The sequence below is a fragment of the Coregonus lavaretus genome (genome assembly GCF_964263955.1).
Source record: "Coregonus lavaretus genome assembly, contig: HAP1_SCAFFOLD_960, whole genome shotgun sequence".
Classification (NCBI taxonomy): Eukaryota; Metazoa; Chordata; class Actinopteri; order Salmoniformes; family Salmonidae; genus Coregonus; species Coregonus lavaretus.
In genome coordinates this window covers 59,695-77,178 of record NW_028164925.1, presented here as the reverse complement: position 1 = coordinate 77,178, position 17,484 = coordinate 59,695, and positions in this window count along the sequence as shown.

The following is a 17,484-nucleotide window of genomic DNA, read 5'->3' as shown; positions in this document are numbered from 1 at the left end:
AGATTCACTGTTTGCGTAGACTGCTCTTTGCCTTTGTAGGGCAGTAGTTCAGGAGGCTTCCCTTGCCCTTAGTCTGCCTCCTGTCCCTCCTATCGCCATGGAGACACCTTCCTGAAAATAATGACTCCATACTTTGCTGAAACCTGTTCTGCCAGTTCATGTCCTTAAAGATGAATGTTGGAATGTTCCAATGTGGTTACCCCAAAAAGATGCCAAGACAGATCACACATCCATAACTTGTTTCCTGCTTGTAGCAGGCCGCGTTTACAGGAATCCTTTTCTCTAACTGAGTGGCGCAGTGGTCTAAGGCATTGCATCGCAGTGCAAACTGTGCCACTAGAGATCCTGGTTCGAATCCAGGCTCTGTCGCAGCTGGCCGCGACCGGGAGACTCATGGGCGGCGCACAATTCGTCCAGGGTAGGGGAGGGAATGGCCGGCAGGGATGTAGCTCAGTTGATAGAGCATGGCGTTTGCAACGCCAGGGTTGTGGGTTCGATTCCCACGGGGGGCCAGTATAAAAATAAATCACTAACTGTAAGTCGCTCTGGATAAGAGCGTCTGCTAAATGACTAAAATGTAAAAGTCATATGATTTCATGAGAATATTTATCTGCAGTGAAAGTGTAATGCAAGTCAAGGCGTCCTTGGATGAATGTCAACAAGATTTATAACCAGCATTGTTAAATTAACTGTTGTAATAAATAAATACAATATTTGTAAATGTATTGTCACAGACACCGGATAGATGCAGTGAAATGTGTTGTTTTACAGGGTCATAGTAGTACGGCGCCCCCTGGAGCAAATCAGGTGTATGTGCCTTGCTTAAGGGCACAGACAGATTTTTACCTTGATGGCTCAGGTATTCGAACCAGCAACCTTTCAGTTACTAGCCCCACTAGGTAATCTTACCATACCAGTTCACACCCTAACAGAAGACACTGTTCAAGTGTTCAAATGTAGTCCATGACCATGAAGAGGTATTAGGATTATGTACACAGCTATTCTGCCGTACAATTGCAAACTGCTGCTACACATTTGGTCAAAGAGTTCAGACCTAAATCAGGCTTCGTAGTATCTGTTATATCTTGTGACGAAGTGTCCTGGTTCAATTATCTTCAGTTTCAGAGAGAATGGAGGGTCAAATTTGCAGTAACTACAAAATCCCAGTAAAAACCAAGGAAACAGCAGTAAGTGAAGTTACTGCCATCTGGCTTTGTTCCACCATGTTCTACTGCAGTTACTACGGTTTTCCTTGGTATTCTATCAGGCTCTGAGTTCAGGCCATCCTGACCATGACACTCACCCTCATACACTCTATGAGACAGCCAGTGATCCAGTTATCACCAGAATAAAACATGGCACAATCCCGCGGAAACACTATGGTTTAAGTCACATTGAAATGCAAATATCCAGAAACGGTGAGAAATATAGCAAATAAAATATTGAAACGCTCGCTAACATAAAGAAAAGGACAGCATTGATAGTAATACAAAGTCACATAAGTATAAGCATTCTCCGTGATGAAATAGTTCTTACCTTATGGATAAAAAACAGCTTGAGGGTTGTTACAATACAACATTCAAAACATGAAAACACAACTACACAACACCATTAAAAACCACAAGAAAAAAGCTGGATAAACACATTTAGATTTTTTAGATACTGCACTTTGCTTTTGCATGACCCATACAGCTGTTTAAGGTCATACAAAGGCAGAGTGCAGTATCAGCATTTTAGGGGTCATAGGTCAGATCAGTGGTCATAATAAGATGATACATCAGTGCATTTACACTTATCTACCTACGGCATATTTGGCTGGACAGCAAAAACAACTTTAAAGCCTTTTTTGTCTGCAGTTGTACTGTTTTCTAGTTGATGCTCTTTGCCTTTGTAGGGCCGTTTATTCAAGCAGTCAACGGACAACTTGATGCAATCACGGGGAAAACACTTTTGAAAGCAGTTTTGACCTTTGTTAAAAAAAGAGGGGGATCCAAGCTTTCCATTGATAACACGTTTATTTCTATACTCCTACAATTGCGCTAATGCATTATTTTAAAAATGCAGTTACAACTGGAGTGTCAAGCATGGTTTAGGAACATTCACAACAGAGCTCTTATGGATAAAAAACAGCTTGAGGGTTGTTACAATACAACATTCAAAACATGAAAACACAACTACACAACACCATTAAAAACCACAAGAAAAAAGCTGGATAAACACATTTAGATTTTTTAGATACTTGGCTACCTGCCAAACTATTCACGTTTTACTTTTAATAAACGTTTAATCAATCTCTGTGTTCAACAAATTTACCAACTTTTTAGTTTTGTCCTCACTCATCTTTTTTCGTTAAACGTTTTCACCCCGGACGTTTATCCCGAGACAGAAGAGTCATTTTCCTGTGCGATTTAGCTGCCAACTTTACGTTATTTTCCGTTTTTCCATCGCAACTTTTTTTCCCTTATTCAACTTTTTCACTCCGGACGCTTTATCTGGACATGGCTCATCAACATCTTCAACAGCCGAAGCTAAGTAGTAACATTAACATGATGTCTTTTAATTGCAGTCGCTGTACTCATAATATACAGGAGAATTCTCGCCTTACGGCGAGAATAGCTGTGCTACAAGCCCAGCTTCAGACGCAATCGTTAGGCAAGAGTATTATCAGTGTAGGAAAGGAAGAAACAGCGTCTGTGCCACCAGTAAGTACAGACAGTAACGTTAGTATAACTCCCCCCGCACAGTCCCTGCAGCCGGACAACTTTCTCATGGCTTCTGGAGGGAAATACTGTTGGAATGCTCAACCGGTGTCGCTCATTCAGCCGACAGAAACCTTCAACCGGTTTTCCCCATTATGTAGCGAGTCGGAGTCTGAGTCTGAGTCTTCTCTAGTCTCTACTCCTCCCGTTACGGGGTCTGAGACGCCGAAGGCTCCCACCATTAGCTCTGACAAATTGAAAACCCTAGTCATTGGCGACTCCATTACCCGCAGTATTAGACTTAAAACGAATCACCCAGCGATCATACACTGTTTACCAGGGGGCAGGGCTACCGACGTTAAGGCTAATCTAAAGATGGTGCTGGCTAAAGCTAAAACTGGCGAGTGTAGAGAGTATAGAGATATTGTTATCCACGTCGGCACCAACGATGTTAGGATGAAACAGTCAGAGGTCACCAAGTGCAACATAGCTTCAGCGTGTAAATCAGCTAGAAAGATGTGTCGGCATCGAGTAATTGTCTCTGGCCCCCTCCCAGTTAGGGGAAGTGACGAGCTCTACAGCAGAGTCTCAGCACTTAATCGCTGGTTGAAAACTGTTTTCTGCCCCTCCCAAAAGATAACATTTGTGGATAATTGGCCCTCTTTCTGGGACTCACCCACAAACAGGATCAAGCCTGACCTGCTGAGGAGTGACGGACTCCATCCTAGCTGGAGGGGTGCTCTCCTCTTATCTACCAACATAGATAGGGCTCTAACTCCTTTAGCCCCACAGTGAAATAGGGTGCAGGCCAGGCAGCAGGCTGTTAGCCAACCTGCCAGCTTAGTGGAGTCTGCCAATAGTATAGTCAGTGTAGTCAGCTCAGCCATACCCATTGAGACTGTGTCTGTGCCTCGACCTAGGTTGGGCAAAACTAAACATGGTGGTGTCCACCCTAGCAATCTTATTAGGATAAAGACCTCCTCCATTCCTGCCATTATTGAAAGAGATCGTGATACCTCACATCTCAAAATAGGGTTACTTAATGTTAGATCCCTCACTTCAAAGGCAGTCATAGTCAATGAACTAATCACTGATCATAATCTTGATGTGATTGGCCTGACTGAAACATGGCTTAAGCCTGATGAATTTGCTGTGTTAAATGAGGCCTCACCTCCTGGTTACACTAGTGACCATATTCCCCGTGCATCCCGCAAAGGCGGAGGTGTTGCTAACATTTACGATAGCAAATTTCAATTTACAAAAAAAAAAATGACGTTTTCATCTTTCGAGCTTCTAGTCATGAAATCTATGCAGCCTACTCAATCACTTTTTATAGCTACTGTTTACAGGCCTCCTGGGCCATATACAGCGTTCCTCTCTGAGTTTCCTGAATTCCTATCAGACCTTGTAGTCATAGCAGATCATATTCTAATTTTTGGTGATTTTAATATTCACATGGAGAAGTCCACAGACCCACTCCAAAAGTCCTTCGGAGCCATTATCGACTCAGTGGGTTTTGTCCAACATGTCTCTGGACCTACTCACTGCCACAGTCATACTCTGGACCTAGTTTTGTCCCATGGAATAAATGTTGTAGATCTTAATGTTTTTCCACAAAATCCTGGACTATCGGACCACCATTTTATTACGTTTGCAATCGCAACAAATAATCTGCTCAGACCCCAACCAAGGAGCATCAAAAGTCGTGCTATAAATTCTCAGACAACACAAAAATTCATTGATGCCCTTCCAGACCCCTTCTGCCTACCCAAGGACGTCAGAGGACAAAAATCAGTTAACCACTTAACTGAGGAACTAAATTTAACCTTGCACAATACCCTAGATGCAGTTGCACCCCTAAAAACGAAAAACATTTGTCATAAGAAACTAGCTCCCTGGTATACAGAAAATACCCGAGCTTTGAAGCAAGCTTCCAGGAAATTGGAACGGAAATGGCGCCACACCAAACTGGAAGTCTTCCGACTAGCTTGGAAAGACAGTACCGTGCAGTACCGAAGAGCCCTCACTGCTGCTCGATCATCCTACTTTTCCAAATTAATCGAGGAAAATAAGAACAATCCAAAATTTCTTTTTGATACTGTTGCAAAGCTAACTAAAAAGCAGCATTCCCCAAGAGAGGATGGTTTTCACTTCAGCAGTGATAAATTCATGAACTTCTTTGAGGAAAAGATCATGACCATTAGAAAGCAAATTACGGACTCCTCTTTGAATCTGCGTATTCCTCCAGGGCTTAGCTGTCCTGGATCTGCACAGCTCTGCGAGGGCCTGGGATCGGGAGAGACACTTAAGTGTTTTAGTACTATATCTCTTGACACAATGATGAAAATAATCATGGCCTCTAAACCTTCAAGCTGCATACTGGATCCTATTCCTACTAAACTGCTGAAGGAGCTGCTTCCTGTGCTTGGCCCTCCTATGTTGAACATAATAAACAGCTCTCTATCCACCGGATGTGTACCAAACTCACTAAAAGTGGCAGTGATAAAGCCTCTCTTGAAAAAGCCAAACCTTGACCCGGAAAATATAAAAAACTATCGGCCAATATCGAATCTTCCATTCCTCTCAAAAATTTTAGAAAAAGCTGTTGCGCAGCAACTCACTGCCTTTCTGAAGACAAACAATGTATACGAAATGCTTCAGTCTGGTTTTAGACCCCATCATAGCACTGAGACTGCACTTGTGAAGGTGGTAAATGACCTTTTAATGGCGTCAGACCGAGGCTCTGCATCTGTCCTCGTGCTACTAGACCTTAGTGCTGCCTTTGACACCATCGATCACCACATTCTTTTGGAGAGACTGGAAACCCAAATTGGTCTACACGGACAAGTTCTGGCCTGGTTTAGATCCTACCTGTCGGAAAGATATCAGTTTGTCTCTGTGAATGGTCTGTCCTCCGACAAATCAACTGTACATTTCGGTGTTCCTCAAGGTTCCGTTTTAGGACCACTATTGTTTTCACTATATATTTTACCTCTTGGGGATGTTATTCGAAAACATAATGTTAACTTTCACTGCTATGCGGATGACACACAGCTGTACATTTCAATGAAGCATGGTGAAGCCCCAAAATTGCCCTCGCTAGAAGCCTGTGTTTCAGACATAAGGAAGTGGATGGCTGAAAACTTTTTACTTTTAAACTCGGACAAAACAGAGATGCTTGTTCTAGGTCCCAAGAAACAAAGAGATCTTCTGTTAAATCTGACAATTCATCTTGATGGTTGTAAAGTCGTCTCAAATAAAACTGTGAAGGACCTAGGCGTTACTCTTGACCCTGATCTCTCTTTTGACGAACATATCAAGACTGTTTCAAGGACAGCTTTTTTTCCATCTACGTAACATTGCAAAAATCAGAAATTTTCTGTCCAAAAATGATGCAGAAAAATTAATCCATGCATTTGTTACTTCTAGATTAGACTACTGCAATGCTCTATTTTCCGGCTACCCGGATAAAGCACTAAATAAACTTCAGTTAGTGCTAAATACGGCTGCTAGAATCCTGACTAGAACCAAGAAATTTGATCATATTACTCCAGTGCTAGCTTCCCTACACTGGCTTCCTGTTAAGGCAAGGGCTGATTTCAAGGTTTTACTGTTAACCTATAAAGCGTTACATGGGCTTGCTCCTACCTATCTTTCCGAGTTGGTCCTGCCGTACATACCAATACGTACGCTACGGTCACAAGACGCAGGCCTCCTAATTGTCCCTAGAATTTCTAAGCAAACAGCGGGAGGCAGGGCTTTCTCCTATAGATCTCCATTTTTATGGAACAGTCTGCCTACCCATGTGAGAGACGCAGACTCGGTCTCAACCTTTAAGTCTTTACTGAAGACTTATCTCTTCAGTAGGTCATATGATTGAGTGTAGTCTGGCCCAGGAGTGTGAAGGTGAACGGAAAGGCTGGAGCAACGAACAGCCCTTGCTGTCTCTGCCAGGCCGGTTCCCCTCTCCACTGGGGTTCTCTGCCTCTAACCCTGTTGCAGGGGCTGAGTCACTGGCCTGCTGGTGCTCTTTCATGCCGTCCCTGGGAGGGGTACGTCAATTGAGTGGGTTGAGTTACTGACGTGATCTTCCTGTCTGGGTTGGCGACCCCCCCCCCCCTTGGTTTGTGCTGTGGTGGAGACCTCTGTGGGCTATACTCGGCCTTGTCTCAGGATTGTAAGTTGGTGGTTGGGGATATCCCTCTAGTGGTGCGGGGGCTGTGCTTTGGCGGAGTGGGTGGGGTTATATCCTTCCTGTTTGGCCCTGTCCGGGGGTTTCTTCGGATGGGGCCACAGTGTCTCCGGACCGCTCCTGTCTCAGCCTCCAGTATTTATGCTGCAGTAGTTTATGTGTCGGGGGGCTGGGGTTAGTTGGTTATACCTGGAGTACTTCTCCTGTCTTATCCAGTGTCCTGTGTGAATTTAAGTATGCTCTCTCTAATTCTCTCGTTCTCTCTTTCTCTCTGAGAACCTGAGCCCTAGGACCATACGTCAGGACTACCGGGCATGATGACACCCTGCTGCCCCCAGTCCGCCTGGCCTTGCTGCTATTCCAGTTTCAACTGTTCTGCCTGCGGCTACGAAACCCCTACCTGTCCCAGACCTGCTGTTTTCAACTCTAAATGATCGGCTATGAAAAGCCAACTGAGAGACCTGAGCCCTAGGACCATACGTCGGGACTACCGGCCGTGGTGACTCCTTGCTATCCCCAGTCCGCCTGGCCTTGCTGCTATTCCAGTTTAAACTGTTCTGCCTGCGGTTATGGAACCCCTACCTGTCCCAGACCTGCTGTTTTAAACTCTAATGATCGGCTATGAAAAGCCAACTGAGATTTATTCCTGATTATTATTTGACCATGCTTGTCACTTATGAACATTTTTGAACATCTTGGCATGGTTCTGTTATAATCTCCACCCGGCACAGCCAGAAGAGGACTGGCCACCCCTCATAGCCTGGTTCCTCTCTAGGTTTCTTCCTAGGTTTTGCCTTTCTAGGGAGTTTTTCCTAGCCACCGTGCTTCTACACCTGCATTACTAGCTGTTTGGGGTTTTAGGCTGGGTTTCTGTACAGCACTTCGAGATATTAGCTGATGTAAGAAGGGCTATATAAAATAAAATTGATTGATTGAAAATTGATTGATTGAGCTCTTAAAGGGGCAACAGCATCTTAAAACCGGAGTATGAAGCATGGTTTAGGATCATTTGCAACAGAGCTCTTAAAGGGGCAACGACATCTTAACCCTCCCGTTGTCCTAGGGTCAAAATGACCCGCCACTGTGTTGAACCAACTTTATTTAATTTTTATATTTTGGGGATCATTTGTGAGAAGAAGGCAGTGAGACTTTAAAGAAAGTATCACTGCCTCCTTCTCACAAATGATCCCAAAAATATAAAAATTAAATAAAGTTGGTTCAACACAGTGGCGGGTCATTTTGACCCTAGGACAACGGGAGGGTTAAAAGGGCAACTTTGTAATAGAAATCCCCCCAACAACAATTCTGAGTGAATAATAATAATAGTAAATAATAATAATAATCAGGAAGTTGTGTCCAATGGGGTAAATGCAGATGGACAAACCCCATGCTTCATTTATAGCCACTATGCTGCATCCGTTGGGCTACAGGGGATCATGCTTATTGCTAATAGAACATCTGGTAATAGACCATGAATATAGGATATATGGTTCAATATGTTAAAATCATTTAACATCTGATAATAGACCATGAATATAGGATATATGGTTCAATATGTTAAAATCATTTACCATCTGATAATAGACCATGCATACAGGCTATATGGTTCAATATGTTAAAATCATTTAACATCTGATAATAGACCATGAATATAGGATATATGGTTCAATATGTTAAAATCATTTACCATCTGATAATAGACCATGAATATAGGCTATATGGTTCAATATGTTAAAATCATTTAAAATCTGATAATAGACCATGCATACAGGCTATATGGTTCAATATGTTAAAATCATTTACCATCTGATAATAGACCATGAATATAGGATATATGGTTCAATATGTTAAAATCATTTACCATCTGATAATAGACCATGAATATAGGATATATGGTTCAATTTGTTAAAATCATTTACCATCTGATAATAGAACATGCATACAGTGTCACGGTTTCGGCCGAGACTGCTCCTCCTCCTGGTTCGGGCAGGCAAAGGCGTTCGCCGTCCCCGGAGTACTAGCTGCCATCGTTGGATGATTCCATGTGTGATTGCTTTTGTCTGTCCTTAGCACCTGTGTCTGATTTGTGATGATTACGTGTCCTATAAGTTCCCTGTGTTTGTGAGGATTAGTTGTGTGTTGTTATTTCGCCTGTCGTGTGTGTTTTCGTGTAGGGTTTTGTGTTCTGTGTATTTTACGCATGTTTTGCGTAATTGCGCATTATTCCGCCTCCTTTGTTTAGAGGCCGTGCCTTGTTTTTGGGATCTGTCTTTATTAAACTTTTGGACTTAGCTTCGGTGTCCTGCGCCTGACTTCACCCCACATCCACCTCACAAGATGACAGAACAACACACCATTCTGGAGTCAGCAGGAGCAGTGGCGACATCCAGGTTGCTGGATGAACGGATACGCTTTCACGACATCTTGTTCCAGCAACTTGAAACCGCCATAGACGAAGTGTCCAGCAAGCTGAGTCGTTTGGTGACTAGGGAGGTGCCCACGCCATCACCCACTATCCCATCACCAACGGCCAGTCCTCCTCTCTCAGCACCGGAACCCAGTGGTATTCGGCTCTCGCTCCCGGGGGCATATGACGGTTCTGCAGCCGGGTGTCAGGGATTTCTGCTACAGGTGGAACTGTACCTGGCTACTGTACACCCGGCGCCCTCGGGATACGAGAGCGTCTCCGCCCTCATCTCCTGTCTATCCGGCAAGGCGTTGGAATGGGCCAACGCCGAATGGAGGGGAATAGACGCCGCAACCATCACCTACGCAGAGTTTTCCCGCCGCTTCAGGACTGTCTTCGATCATCCACCAGAGGGTAAAGCGGCGGGAGAGCGTCTGTTCCACCTCCGACAGGAGAAGAGGAGCGCCCAGGAGTTCGCACTGGAGTTCCGGACACTAGCAGCGGATGCGGGGTGGAATGAGAGGGCCCTCATCGACCACTACAGGTGTAGCCTACGAGAGGACGTTCGTCGTGAGCTGGCCTGCAGGGACACCAACTTGTCATTTGACCAGTTGGTGGACATTTCCATCCGTCTAGACACCCTGCTGGCCACCCGCTGACGTCCCGAGTGGGGGTCGTCCATTTCGCCCTCCAGCACCTCCGAGCCTATTCCTATGGAGATCGGGGGTGCTGGCGCTAGAGAGAGGAGGAGAGGGAACCCGAGGGGAGCCATCCCCTGCACCACCTGCGGTCGTGGAGGGCACACCGCGGCCAGGTGCTGGGGAGGGTCTCTTGGGAGAGGTGACAACAGGCCGCGCACTGGGGAGTCATTTCAGGTAAGCAGGCGCCCCACTTACCCAGAGCTTTCTGTTGGTCACATGAATATTCCTGTGAGATTTCCACAGGTGGCACCTCATTCCCAGCATAAGGCGCTAGTAGATTCAGGCGCTGCTGGGAACTTTATTGATCGGGCATTTTGTGGTAGGTTAGGGATTCCCCTTCGGCCGGTAGAAACTCCGTTTCCTGTCCACACCTTAGACAGCCGGCCGTTGGGGTCGGGTCTGATCAGGGAGGTCACAGCACCACTGACGATGACAACACAGGGAGGTCACGAGGAGATCATTCAGTTTTATCTGATTGATTCTCCTGCGTACCCCGTGGTGTTGGGACTTCCCTGGTTAAGCACCCATGATCCTACCATAGCGTGGCAACAGAGGGCTCTTATGGAGTGGTCTGCCCAGTGTGTAGGGAGATGTCTAGGTGTTTCCTTAGGGGCGACCTCGGTAGAGAGTCCGAACCAAGTGCCCGCACTGCGCATTCCCCCTGAGTATGAGGATTTAGCACTTGCGTTCAGTAAATCTAGGGCAGCACGGCTACCTCCTCATAGACAGGGGGACTGTGCGATAAATCTCCAAACTGGAGCGGCCCTGCCACGGAGTCATGTGTATCCCCTGTCTCAAGAGGAGACAGCGGCTATGGAGACGTACATAGCCGAGTCCTTGGCACAGGGATACATACGGCCTTCTACTTCCCCGGTTTCCTCGAGTTTCTTCTTTGTGAAGAAGAAGGATGGGGGATTGCGTCCGAGTATTGACTACCGTAGTCTCAATCAGATTACAGTTAAATACAGCTACCCACTGCCACTGATTGCGACGATGACGGAGTCATTACGTGGCGCGCGCTTCATCACAAAGTTAGATCTCAGGAGCGCGTATAATCTGGTGCGTATTAGGGGGGGGGATGAATGGAAGACAGCATTTAGCACAACCTCGGGTCATTACGAGTATCTTGTCATGCCATACGGGTTAATGAATGCTCCTTCAGTCTTCCAATCCTTTGTTGACGAGATTTTCCGGGACATGCATAGGCAGGGTGTAGTAGTTTACATTGACGACATCCTAGTGTACTCTGCTACACGAGCCGAGCATGTAGCCCAGGTGCGCCGAGTGTTGAGAAGACTGTTGGAGCATGACTTGTATGTCAAGGCAGAGAAATGCCTGTTCTTCCAGGAGTCCGTCTCCTTTTTGGGTTATCGGTTGTCCGCGTCTGGTGTGGAGATAGAGGTAGACCGGGTATCGGCCGTGCGTAATTGGCAAACTCCAACTACTGTAAAAGAGATGCAGCGGTTCTTGGGTTTTGCTAATTACTACCGGAGGTTTATTCGGGGTTTTGGACAGGTTGCAGCTCCCATTACATCTCTACTAAAGGGGGGTCCGGTTCGTTTGCAGTGGTCGGCTGAGGCGAACAGGGCATTTGTTAAACTTAAGAACCTGTTAACCTCGGCTCCCGTGCTGGCGCACCCGGATCCCTCTTTACCCTTCCAAGTAGAGGTGGACGCGTCTGAGACCGGTATTGGGTCAGTCCTGTCACAACGATCCGGCGCGCCACCTAAACTCCGCCCCTGTGCCTTCTACTCTAAGAAGCTCAGCTCGGCGGAGCGCAACTATGACGTTGGGGACAGGGAGCTGTTAGCCGTAGTTCAGGCTCTAAAGGTGTGGAGGCATTGGCTTGAGGGGGCTCAACACCCTTTCCTCATTCTGACAGATCACCGTAACCTGGAGTACATCCGGGCAGCTAGGAGATTGAACCCTCGTCAGGCTAGGTGGAACATGTTCCTAACCCGATTTGTTTTCACGATCACCTACATCCCGGGGTCCCAGAATGCTAAGGCAGACGCCCTGTCCCGGCGGTATGACACAGAGGAGAGGTCTAACGAGCCTACTTCCATATTGCCGGAGTCTTGTTTGGTGGCTCCGGTGGTGTGGGAGGTCGATGCGGAAATCGAGCGGGCACAGCGTACCGACCCTACTCCCCCCGAGTGTCCTGTGGGGCGGACGTACGTTCCGCTCGAGGTTCGTGATCGACTTATTTATTGGGCTCATACATCACCCTCCTCTGGACATCCAGGTATTGGCCGGACCGTGCACTGTCTTAGCATGAAATACTGGTGGCCAACGTTAGCTAAGGATGTGAGGGTTTATGTCTCCTCCTGCTCGGTGTGTGCCCAGTGTAAGGCACCTAGACATTTGCCCAGGGGTAAGCTACATCCCCTGCCCGTTCCACAACGACCATGGTCCCACCTCTCGGTAGATTTCGTTACCGATCTACCCTCCTCCCAGGGGAATACCACCATTTTGGTCGTTGTGGATCGGTTTTCTAAGGCCTGTCGTCTCCTTCCTATGCCGGGTCTCCCTTCTGCCCTACAAACCGCTGAGGCCCTGTTCACCCATGTGTTCCGGCACTATGGGGTCCCCGAGGATATAGTGTCTGACCGGGGTCCCCAGTTCACCTCCAGAGTTTGGAGGGCGTTTATGGAACGGTTGGGGGTCTCGGTGATCCTTACCTCGGGGTACCACCCAGAGAGTAATGGGCAGGTGGAACGTGTAAACCAGGATGTGGGTAGGTTTTTGAGGTCCCATTGCCGGGACCGGCCGGAGGAGTGGTCGAGGTTCCTCCCCTGGGCAGAGATAGCCCAGAACTCTCTCCGCCACTCCTCCACCAATTTAACACCTTTCCAGTGTGTCTTAGGTTATCAGCCGGTCCTGGCGCCATGGCACGAGAGCCAGATCGAGGCTCCTGCGGTGGACGATTGGATTCGGCGCTCGGAGGAGACGTGGGACGCTGCCCATGTCCATCTGCAGCGTGCCATCCGTCAACAGAAGGCGAGCGCCGATCGCCACCGCAGTGAGGGCCCGGTGTACGCACCGGGAGATCGAGTCTGGCTCTCGACTCGAAACCTGCCCCTCCGCCTGCCCTGCCGGAAGCTGGGTCGGCGGTTTGTGGGGCCCTTCAAAGTCCTGAGAAGATTGAACGAGGTGTGTTACAGGTTACAACTACCTATAGAGTATAAAAATATTAACCACTCGTTCCATGTGTCTCTTCTCAGGCCGGTGGTAGCTGGCCCACTCCAAGAGGAAGAGATAGGAGAGACCCCTCCGCCCCCTTTGGACATCGAGGGGGTCCCGGCGTACAGGGTCCGGACCATCTTGGACTCCAGGCGCCGGAGGAGTGGTCTCCAATATCTCGTGGAGTGGGAGGGGTACGGTCTGGAGGAACGGTGCTGGGTGCCCAGGAGGGACATCCTCGATCCATCCCTCCTGACAGAATTCCACCATGGGCATCCCACGCGCCCGGGTCCGCGTCCTCCTGGCCGTCCCCGAGGCCTGGGTCGGCGCACGGCTGGAGCCGCGCGTCAAGGGGGGGGTACTGTCACGGTTTCGGCCGAGACTGCTCCTCCTCCTGGTTCGTGCAGGCAAAGGCGTTCGCCGTCCCCGGAGTACTAGCTGCCATTGTTGGATGATTCCATGTGTGATTGCTTTTGTCTGTCCTTAGCACCTGTGTCTGATTTGTGATGATTACGTGTCCTATAAGTTCCCTGTGTTTGTATGGATTAGTTGTGTGTTGTTATTTCGCCTGTCGTGTGTGTTTTCGTGTAGGGTTTTGTGTTCTGTGTATTTTACGCATGTTTTGCGTAATTGCGCATTATTCCGCCTCCTTTGTTTAGAGGCCGTGCCTTGTTTTTGGGATCTGTCTTTATTAAACTTTTGGACTTAGCTTCGGTGTCCTGCGCCTGACTTCACCCCACATCCACCTCACAAGATGACATACAGGATATATGGTTCAGTATGTTAAAATAATTTACCATCTGATAATAGACCATGCATACAGGCTATATGGTTCAATATGTTAAAATCATTTAACATCTGATAATAGACCATGCATACAGGATATATGGTTCAATATGTTAAAATCATTTACCATCTGATAATAGACCATGCATACAGGCTATATGGTTCAATATGTTAAAATCATTTAACATAATCTTTACCAATATCTTATTGGATTCATTCATGGAGGTGGAAATGATATTTTAGATGGTGTCAGCATCATTGTATTTTCATTCATTCTGGAGTAGAACGGCCTTTTTCTTGTCACCAGAACTGAGCTTCTTAGAACTGAGCTTCTCAAGAAGTATCCCCAGGAGGACCCTGGGAACTCTAAGCAAGGGGACTGGAATTGGTCAAATTTGCAGTTTTAATACATTTACAGAAAATGATCCTCTTTTCCTAAAAGCATGACGGTCATGACTTGTTTACGTGAAAGGGGAGATTAATTTAGCACAACACAATCAATCTGAGGTCGACATAAGGATTTTTTTGGGGTTTAACCCCTGAGATTTACCTGTTCTATGAGTATGAATGGTCTGAGGCAGGTGTTAGATTACAAGCGTTTTCAAGTGTAACGTTAATAACGATGGTTTTGGGGAACAGCTCAGAGATTTAAAAATGCTCCTACAAAGGTTCTAACGATGAACTTAGCCTTAAGATGCTTTTGGGAAACCGGACCCTGGATGAGACCATCTGCTAAATGACTAAAATGTCAAATGTAAGGTTTTAATACAAATATCATATTACTGTATTTTTGGAAAACATTTTTGAAGTATTGATTTCACAAATATTATATTTGTACAGTTCTTTATTAAAAATGTAGTTATTTTTTACATTTGACTGTGTAAAACCTAGCAGTACTACTTATTTCTCTGAGAGTGAGGCAGACATATATTTGATTATTTGTCTCTCTGAAATGAAAGCATCAAATGATAGATTTTAAACAAATACATGTCTGTCATTGAACAACCCCATACCATGATTAGATAGTGAAAAAACACACCAATCTCTTTCATAATTTCTTTAAACAATAAAGGCTAATTTACCAAAACTTCTGAAAAGTGATATATAGCGTTTTGGAATGAAACTCTTCTCATGTTTCCCCATCTGAGCTCAGAGTAGATGAGAGACTGAGGGGCGGTTTCCCAGACAGAGTTTAATTGAAGTCAGGACCAGGTAAATTCTACGTAAGTATCTCCCCAATATCCCCACACGTCTTATTACCTGTTCTGTCTGTGTCCCGTATACTCCCTCTCCGGCGTTCCAGGTCACCAGTCTGCTCATTATTATGCACACCTGTCACCATCGTTACGCCCCCTGCGACCAATCAGACTCCCCTGGACTCCACCACCTTCCTGATTACCTCCCCTATATCAGGCACTCCCTTTGGTTCCTTCCCCAGGCGTTATTGATTCTGTTTAGGTGTTTCATGTCTGTACGCTACTCCTGTTTCTTGTTTTGTTCAATGTATTATTAAATTAACTTCCTGTACTTGCTTCCTGACTCCCAGCATACACGTTGCAGTCTGGCTGTAGCAGGCTGCCTAGTAAATTAAATGTCTTTGGCCCCATTCCAATAAAACATGTAAGCACAATGTTGTCCTCATCAATGTCATTTACAAGAACAAAATATTCAAACCGTTCTGTATATGAGCTCCACTGCTCAATACTTTCATCAAACTGTCCAATGTTTCCAACAGTTCCAGACATTTTTCATTTCTCAATAGGCTCCTGATTGTCACTCACTTCAATATTGTCCTCAACCAAAGCAATATTTTCCTCAGTCACATGATCTTCATTCACTTCACTCACTGACGTTTCCTCCTAAGTTCGCTAATTTAGCAGATTTAATTAAAAGGTTTGTCTTCACAGTTGAATAAATGTCCTTTCCTTTAATCACTGTATATTCCTCCTTTTTAATCACGTTGTTTTCCCGCTCCAATGTCCGTCTTGAGTCCTTTTCTGCCGTCCATGACGATGTTAACTCCAGTGGTGGAAAAAGTACCCAATTGTCATACTTGAGTAAAAGTAAAGATACCTTAATAGAAAATGACTCAACTAAAAGTGAAAGTCACCCAGTAAAATACTACTTGAGTAAACGTCTAAAAGTATTTGGTTTTAAATATACTTAAGTATCAAAAGTAAATGTAATTGCTAAAATATACTAAAGTATCAAAAGTAAAAGTACAAGTATAAATCATTTCAAATTCCTTACATAAAGCAAACCAGATGATTTTCTTGTTTTTAAAATGTACGTTCAGCCAGAGGCACACTCCAACACTCAGACAATTTACAAACAAAGCATTTGTGTTTAGTGAGTCCGCCAGATCAGAGGCAGTAGGGATGTTCTCTTGATAAGTGTGTGAATTGGACCATTTTCTGTCCTGCTAAGCATTCACAATGTAACGAGTACTTTTGGGTGTCAGGGAAAATGTATGGAGTAAAAAGTACATTATTTTCTTTAGGAATGTAGTGAAGTAAAAGTAAAAGTAGTTAAAAATATAAATAGAAAAGTCAAGTACAGATACCCCAAAAAAACTACTTAAGTAGTACTTTAAAGTATTTTTACTTAAGTACTTTACATCACTGGTTAACACTCTTTCTTAGCTAGCTCGACTATGCACTTGCCTCTGCTAGCAATACACTGTGCTAACATTAGCCTAGACTGTACCACAGAAAATAACAGTTTTAAACAGTTGTAAAAACCCACTTCTTCCAGACAGAATAGTTTCTGTAGATTCAGACTTACTCATCACCAATCTTTTGTTATGTCTCGTGGGTTTCATTACCACGTCTGTACAACAATTCAATAATGATGAGACAGGAGACAGGAATCAGTTCAACCATTTATCTGGAACGTGATAATCTCAACACATACAAACCCCCATGATGCTCTGCGGAACAATTCCAATACACAGCAAATACATAGATAAGTAAATGGACACTAAATAAAACTCATAGAGGAATTTAAATGTTCAGTTGTAGAAAGTAGGGCCATGGGATAGGGTCATAAAGGTCAGTACGTTTGATAACTGGTTACAGAGGTGACATAACAAGCATAAGGTCCATTATAACACAGTGAAGTAGAGGTGGGAGCTAAAAGCAGACATGGACAGTGAGACGGTGTGAGGAGGTCAGGGGTGAAACACTAGATCAGGACAAGTAGAAATGGCAGGGCTGGTTGTGTTCAGTGTGTGTGTCCAGTGTGTGTGTGTGTGTCCAGTGTATGTATGTGTGTGTGTGTCCAGTGTGTGTTTGTCCAGTGTGTGTGTGTGTGTGTGTGTGTGTCCTGTGTGTGTGTTCAATGTGTGTGTGTCCAGTATGTGTGTGTGTTCAGTGTCAGTGTGTGTGTGTGTTCAGTGTCAGTGTGTGTGTGTGTTCAGTGTGTGAGTGTGTGTGTGTTTCCAGTGTGTGTGTCTGTGTGTGTGTGTGAGTGTCCAGTGTGTGTCTGTCCAGTGTGTGTGTGTGTGTGTTTGTGTGT